The sequence below is a fragment of the Cibotium barometz genome, chromosome 42 (assembly GCF_041138505.1).
Source record: "Cibotium barometz isolate CiBa-2024 chromosome 42, ASM4113850v1, whole genome shotgun sequence".
Lineage (NCBI taxonomy): Eukaryota > Viridiplantae > Streptophyta > Polypodiopsida > Cyatheales > Cibotiaceae > Cibotium > Cibotium barometz.
In genome coordinates, this window is record NC_141087.1 from 39,756,215 (window position 1) to 39,763,027 (window position 6,813).

Here is a 6,813-nt window from a genome sequence, read left to right on the forward strand (position 1 = left end):
GTGCTCAATGGTACCACATTTCTTAACAACCATGTTGTTTTTCACGATGTTACTCATATTGATTAGGCACAACAAAGTTTGTGTATCATATGTATTTTTGTGTGTGTGTGCATATACGTGGTGTAAAATATATATTTGCCAATGTTAATTTATTTAATTTTTTGGAGAGTGATCTCCGAGTTGAATTTTCTAGTGATATTGCATGTGCATTTCGTAGAGATACGTGCACATCTTTACATGAGAAAGAAATTTCAACAGTAGGAAAGCGGCATATTTGGTGGCCAAGTTGAAGATGAAAAGGTTGACTGAAAAGTTGGATGAAACCTTGAAAGTGGCATATTTGATGGCCAAGTTGAAGGTGAAAAGTTTGACTAAAAATTTGGATGAAACCTTGCCTTGGGCGTCAAATGTAAGGCCTGCTTTGAACTACTGTTTCAGCAGCGTCCGACCGTAAGACATCCAATCTTCAAGAGCGCTTAGTCACAATTTAGGCTGATGCGAGAACTCTTCTGGCAGCTTGGTAGCATGGAGGCCCTCCTTCAAGGGAAATCTCTTGGCGTGTATTATCTTGTAATTATTTTGATTAGCAATCAGGCCCGATTGTGTTGCAGGGCTCAAATTTCAGGTGTGTTCAATCCATAGGCCACCAGGATCTTTACGTTTGTATTAATTAATTAGCAGAGCGTTGAAAGCTTTTCTTCAATAGATACATAGTACAGATTGTGTTTGTTTATTTTCGATACATTTTTGCTAATCTCTTACTACAATCACTAATCAATCTAATTGAGTCAATTAATTAATTTTCAGGTTTCTTGAGCTTAGATTGTGGCTCAATATCAAGCAAGCCCAGCTACACGGACTCTGTAGGCATTGAGTGGACGCCTGACTCAAGCTTGATGCAAGAGGGGAGTACAGCCAATGTGCAAGGGCCGTCTGGCAACAGCGACACGCGTTATGAAAGCATTCGCTACTTCGAAGGCAACCAAACCAAGTACTGCTACGTGATTTCGGGCGGGGGGTTGGTAGTGAAGGGCGAGTTCTATTTGGTTCGGGCGGGCTTCTGGCTTGGACTAAATTCGGGTGTGTACGCAACACAAGGCGATGGGAGTGTGCTGGACTTCAAGCTCATAATTGATGCATATGAAGCGATGGAGATTTCCATTCCATTGCCTCAAAGTGACCCTGTGCTTGAGGAGATCTACTTGCAAGCTCAAAGTAATAGCATAGCAGTTTGCCTCTCCGGTTCTATAACCGGCAGCGATGCCCCCTTCATCTCTTCCTTGGAGCTGCGCCCCCTCAATAATAACATGTACCCCGTGGATACAATGAAGACCTCTCAACGTGCTCTCCTCTTAAGAACGAGAATAAACGATGGGACCCCGAACAACTATCCTGATGTCAGGTGTGTTAATATGGTGCGTTTTCTATATTTTTAAGAAATCTACATCTCAAGATATTAATCTCAAAAATAGAGAAATATTTAATATAGTGGTTGGTATATTATTAACATTCGTTCAGATCTTACATCTATATAGAGGTCGTCATTCTAGTCATAGTGTTATTACCATGTCACATGTTGAATACATTTTCTTGGCTTTTCTATACCATGAGATTATTTGATAAATTGTAAGGCTTCAAGACCATAATTTTCTTTTCAAACTTTCTATGCTATAAAACTATCATATATTTCTAATGCATTGTATTTTTTCCTTGATTTCCCTTGTATTAATGCAGGGATCTAAGTAATAATAAGCTGAGTGGATCCATTCCAGATAGCTTGTCCACACTGAGAAGTTTGAAGTACCTGTGAGTACAATAGAGTTAACTCGTGGCACAAAAGGATAAAACCAAAGTTTTTTTTTAAAAGTTAATTGTGATTTGATTTGAAGGTAGATAAGGGAGCTAATTTAAATACGTTGCATTTCATTTTGTAGGTACTTGCAAAACAATAACTTTAGTGGGCCTATACCAACAAGATTATTAGCTCTTGAAATTAAGTATGTCTATAAATCAAAAATAATTTCTCAATTTGATTAAAGAAAGAAATGTATATAAAGTTTTTAAAAATTTTCATACTAGCTCTTATCTTTACCTTTCTTTTTGTGTGTGATAGTTATTCAGGCAACCCATTTTTGTGTACAAAGGAAAATGTGACTTGTGTGGTTACACCACCAAGTGAAGGGCAAGGAAAGGATAAGAAGAAGATTTCTAAGATTCGCTTGATAGCTGGATTAGTTGGATGTGGTTTTATCAGCATATTTGTTAAATTGGGGATTGCATATCTTTGCCTTAAAAAACAAGCACCTCGAGTGGTAAAACAGCTAACACGAGGCCGAGGTTCAAGCAATATGAGTGGACATAATGGTACATATATTAGTTCTTTCTTAAAGATAGGAAATTCATGTAATAATGTGTTTTTAAAATCATAATAAAAATAAAAATTTGATTGTTTTGGAATGCTACTCATTTACTTTATCATATTTAACGTATTTTGATGTTGACTCTTGACTTAAGTGTAATATTACACATCATAACAAGATGAAAACTCACCTTCCAAAGGGGGTTTCCCTTAAATAGTTTTAGGAAAGTAATCTGTTGAAAGAGAGAATGGATGAGAAAATCGTGTAGATCACTATGTTGGGGCTATTCTCAAGATCTCTTGTGTGTGTGTGTGTGTGTGTGTGTGTGTGTGAGAGAGAGAGAGAGAGAGAGAGAGAGAGAGAAGAAGAAGAAGAAGAAGAAGAAGAAGAAGAAGCATAAGATGGTCTCTTGTTACGTCCGTGTGAAGGGTTATCCCAAGAGTGTATGAAGGGATATCTGACTAAAGCTTGATTCAAACTTAAGTGGATTCACAGCTTTATAAGGCCTCTCATATTAATTACTTCTTCCTCACGAGAGAGAGAGAGAGAGAGAGAAAGAGAGAGAGAGAGAGATTTTGTGCCGCTACTTTTTGTAACATCACATAATTCAACCGAACTGTAATAACCTTGATTTGTAGATAGAACCCAAATATAGAGTTAAGAATGTAGTAGATGTTTTTGGTTTGCAATGATTTGGATACTCTACAAGTGAAGTCAATAAATCATGTTGGTGCTATAGAGTCAAGCTTTCAACTTGATTTGGATATACTCTACAAGCCAAGTTAATAAATCATGCTATAAAGTCATGCTTTCAACGTGAGGTGTCCACAATATTTATATAACATGTGGTCAAGGTAGGATATTCATTTTTACACTTGTTTGGATACCACTTTGTAAGTTAATAATTTCTCATAGAGTGTTATTACATGATGCCAAGTTTATTAAGTTCAAAAGTTTTATGTTCTTATGAACATGTAGTGGTGGGGCATACACAAATAGTGGAGGCTTCAAATTTAGCCCAAGCATTCACCTATCGAGACATCGAAGTGGCCACTAATAATTTCAATACAAAGCTTGGTGAAGGTGGATTTGGTCCTATTTACCAAGGGAGTCTTTATGAATGGTCGATTAGTAGCCATTAAAGTGCTTTCTAGAGTTTCTCATCAAGGAGCTAAGGAGTTTTTAAATGACGTAATTTGATATTACCTTTTTCCTATAGAATAACAATGCTACCAAACTTAGCTTACAAGTCACCTAGATAGATGCATTCATTCGCTACCATTTACATTCCTATGGTGCATTTTTATGTAATCTTATCCATCCATATTGTTTATCTATATCATATACCTATTATACAATGAGAGTGTGGTTTGCTTTGAATGATTAGAGATGTAAAGAGTAATATGCTTGCATACCACATGTTTTATAGTTATTAATTGTAAAATATTAATTTATATTGTATGGTTAAGGTCCTCATGCACATAATGCACCATTATCGTGGAGAACCAGACTTCAAATTCTAGTAGATTCTGCAAGTGGTAATGATCTTTTAGAACTTTATTAGTAAATTTTACTAGGTCTCTTATGGTAGTTAAGGAGATATCTTTTAATTTCTTGTGAACTACTTTATTACGATGATTAATTATTATCCTAATTTTTCCTATTAGGGCTCAAATATCTACACCATGGGTGCAATCAACAAATCATTCACATAGATGTTAAAAGTAGCAACATTTTGTTATCGAAAGATATGGAAGCAAAGATTGCTGATTTTGGAATATCAAAAATAAGGAATACAAAATTTAGTGAAGTTGCAACAACATTGATGGGAAGCTGGGGATATATGGACCCGGAGTGAGTAGACAAAAATTCATTTTTTAATTAGTAATACCTTCATTAAGAAGAAAAAATTTCTTTGTTGTAAAGGGTAAGTTAATGTTAATACCTTGTTGAAAATTAAATTCTTGCTTTGTTTCAATAGGTAGGTTAGTATTAACATTGTTTGATTTATGTGGCAGATATACATCAACCTTCAAATTGACAGAAAAAGTTGATGTGTATAGCTTTGGTGTTTTGGTTCTTGAGATCTTATGTGGGCGTCTTCCAATTACTATGGAAAATCAATAACAACAAGTTCACATCGTGACGTGGGTAATATACAAATGATTTTGAAACATGGCTATAATTCAATTGTATTCAAATTTACTAGTAGCATTAAGTAAACAACATTGCAAACACTTAAGTTGTATGCTATTTGTATGAGTGTACAATAATAAAGATAGTACTTTTGAAAAAAAATTGAAGGTTTATTAAGGCATTGTAAAAATAATTTTGCTATGGGAATTTTAGTAAGATCTTTATTTTTGTGCCTAGTATTACTATCTCATGTTAATTAATTGTTTGAAACATGTTTAGGGGAAAGAATTACTATTTTATGTGCTTTGCTTTGGCATAGAACTAATGAATTTGTAAATTTTTGGTTGTTTGAATAAGTTTGGCCTTACATTGAGCGAGGGACGATTGGGGATATTGTTGATAAAACCCTGGAAGACGACTATAATATTTCTTCAGTTTACAAGGTTGTGGAGATAGCAATGAGGTGTGTAGAGCATAAAAGCATTAACAGGCCAAACATGAATGAGGTTTTCAATGAGCTCAAAGATGCAATGCGGTTGGAGATTATGGGCGTTCAAGTGGGTGATTTAAAAGAATCTGCACTAGACTATATGAGTACAAATGTGCAGGCTAGGTAAATAATACAACTTTCATACCGGCCTAACTCCCACTTTGCTAATTAGATTCAGAGTTCCTTTTCAATTCTGATGGATTTAAAATTCTTATTCTAGGTATTTTTCATGTATCACCATAAGAGGCCTTTGTTTAGGCTATTTTATCATTTTGCAAGGTCTACTCACACTGTATATAGATTTAATAAATAACTTGTATACAATGTGGGACATGTATCAGGAAGAAAAGTTGTATATGAATGTACTTTAATATAATACTTTATTATACATTATGTGGCTTATAATAAGGAGAGAAGTTGGCCATTTTCTTGATTAGTTTGATATGGGTGAATAAATATCAAGAAAGAGGGGTGCAAGGGTCAATAATTACCACGTGGTGACTTGGACTTGTTTAGTTACCTTTATGAGGATTGAGATGCTCTTGCTCCACTTCTTGGCTTGCCTTCTAAAGGGGGAAATGTTGTAATAACTTTTTTTGGCCAATTTTTTAGGTGGATGGTTCCTATGGGCTAATGGTTGGATTTTCAATTTTGTTTTTTAAAATGTTATCAAGTCTGCTTAATCCCTATGGCTTTGACAAAAAACAACAAAACATCTCTCATCTCCTTGAGAATGTTGGTAGACTAATTCAATCTACATTGTTTCACATGAGTTCTTAATATTGTGGTGTTTTAGTAATACCTATTTGATCTTATTACCCCTTTAATAATCGTTCAATCATTACTTGATCCTTTTTTATTCTAGATTTTCTTTGAACCCATCCTAAATTAGCCTCTCCCTTTGAGCTTGTTTCCTAGGTCCTCCTCCCCCTACCCTTCCCAGCAAACACTTATTTTTGGTAAACAATGGAGATGCTCTGTGATTATTACGAGAAAAGAAAGAGCTAAAGATTTGCAAACTTTAAATCTTCACAATTTCTATTATGTAGGAATATAAAGACGTAAAAATTACGCTTATACACAAAGAAGACACGCTCATGCAAATCGGTCTTTTCTATGCTTAGGTGCTCACCAACTATAGGGTTTTTTTTGGCAGCATGCAAGAGGACGAAACGAACTGTGTTGAAGATGATGGGCTCCATTACAAACACAATGAGAAGATGGGTGAAAGAGAAGAAGATGTGTAAAATATTCTCGTATATTTTGCAAAAAAATGAATTGTATTGAAAATGACGGGCTCCATTACAAACACAATGAGAAGATGGGCGAAAGAGGAGAAGACAGATGAAATAGTTTGCAAAATAAACGAACTATATTGCAAATGAGAACTAACCTGGAAGTGCTCCTGCAGGTGCGTGCGCCTTTGCAGAAATCAACAGCAGCACAACACAGCGAGTAGAGCCGGAGAGAGGAGCGTTGCCTGTTGAATAGTGGTAGACGTTGATTAGTGGCCCATAGAGAAGCTTGGCTGGCTGGAGTAATTGGCCTTGAATTCCTCAAGCCAACTTGCAGATGGGCGCTCTCTTTTTTTGGGCTGCCACGTACGTATACGCGCCTTCTCCAACGCAAGCTGGCCAGTGCCACGTGAGAGAGAGAGAGAGAGAGAGAGAGAGAGAGAGAGGGCCACGGTTGTTGGGTGGTAGAGAGAGATGGCAATGAGGGACGTTATGGGGTTAGTTAGGGATATGAGAGAGGGGACGTTATGGGTAGTTAGGGGTTAGGATTAGTGGGTTCGTTATGGTTAGGAGAGAGGGAGGTAGCTAGGTA

At 36.1% G+C, this 6,813-nt stretch overlaps 1 pseudogene; it reads left to right on the forward strand.

Annotated features, from left to right (window-relative positions):
- The first annotated feature begins 495 nt into the window (after positions 1-495).
- On the forward strand, positions 496-6,477 carry LOC147614465 (putative LRR receptor-like serine/threonine-protein kinase At1g67720; annotated as a pseudogene).
- The last annotated feature ends 336 nt before the right edge of the window (positions 6,478-6,813 follow it).